Source organism: Prunus dulcis, chromosome 6 (genome assembly GCF_902201215.1).
Source record: "Prunus dulcis chromosome 6, ALMONDv2, whole genome shotgun sequence".
NCBI classification, from domain to species: Eukaryota; Viridiplantae; Streptophyta; class Magnoliopsida; order Rosales; family Rosaceae; genus Prunus; species Prunus dulcis.
In genome coordinates, this window is record NC_047655.1 from 20,745,276 (window position 1) to 20,746,379 (window position 1,104).

A 1,104-nucleotide genomic window follows, 5' to 3' on the forward strand; every position below is an offset into this window, starting at 1 on the left:
ATTTTCCAGAAACTTTTGATATACACGCTTCCAAAATGTGTCGCTTGCTTGATTGGTGCCAATAGCCCCATCTTCACTGACAAAAACTCACCCTTTGTACAATGCCTCATCTTCTTCGGGCCTTCAATTAACACCTCTTTGAAAATTTGTGGACATCTTCAACAAAAATGAAAGGAGATTGATGAGATTGACAAAGGAAAAATAAATGAGAAATAGATAAAATATTTTTGGTAGATTATTTGAGAAATGGATGGGTATTTATAGAGTTTGGAGTAAGTTTTGGGGTTGGATCTGATCTAGATTAATTTAAAATGTTATTTTGATCATTGGATTTAAATTTCAGCCATTGGATCTTTTTTTTATTTTTTATTTTACCGTTAAAATAGCTTAGATTTAATCTAGATTGTTAATTTAAAGTTACTATTAGAATTTTTTTTTTTAAAAAAAAAAACAAGAGAGAATATTTGAATTGCAACGTCTCTTTGAGTTGGAATAAGCCAGCATGTGGGCCCAGTCTCTTTTTAGAGATATTATTTGATTTATAAATAAAAAATTTAAAAAAAAGAAAAAAAAGACAGCCAAATTGCAACAGCTCTCTCACCTAGTGCCGACATGTGACATGGGCAACAGACAGGCCCATCAGAGCTGGTCCCATCACGGGTCCTAGTGTTTTTCTCATGCACATGGGCTCTGCCACCTCAGTGTGGGCTCCACTAAATAATTTTGGGTCTGGGCAATAAGTGGACTGGTATTTGGGTCCAAATTTGGATTTTCCCAAATTTTGAGTCCTTCATTTTTTTTGGGTTGGGAGATATTTTGGGAGATAATTTGGGTTTAGGTCATTGGGTTGGAGATGGCCTAAGGGGTGGGAGAAGACCTTAGATATATCTGAGAAAAAAAAGAAGAAGGAATATATTGAGGTGATGAGAGCAGAGCCTCTAATTCAAAGGGAAAGTTGAGAAATTTGTAAACAAAAGAAAAATTGGTTAAGGGACGGATGGGCACTAGTTCATAATTTAGGGTATTCGGAGCCACAGTGGTAAAATGCATGATATGGGAGATGCATNCTTGTTGCCCTAAGGTATGAATTAATGGGATTATACA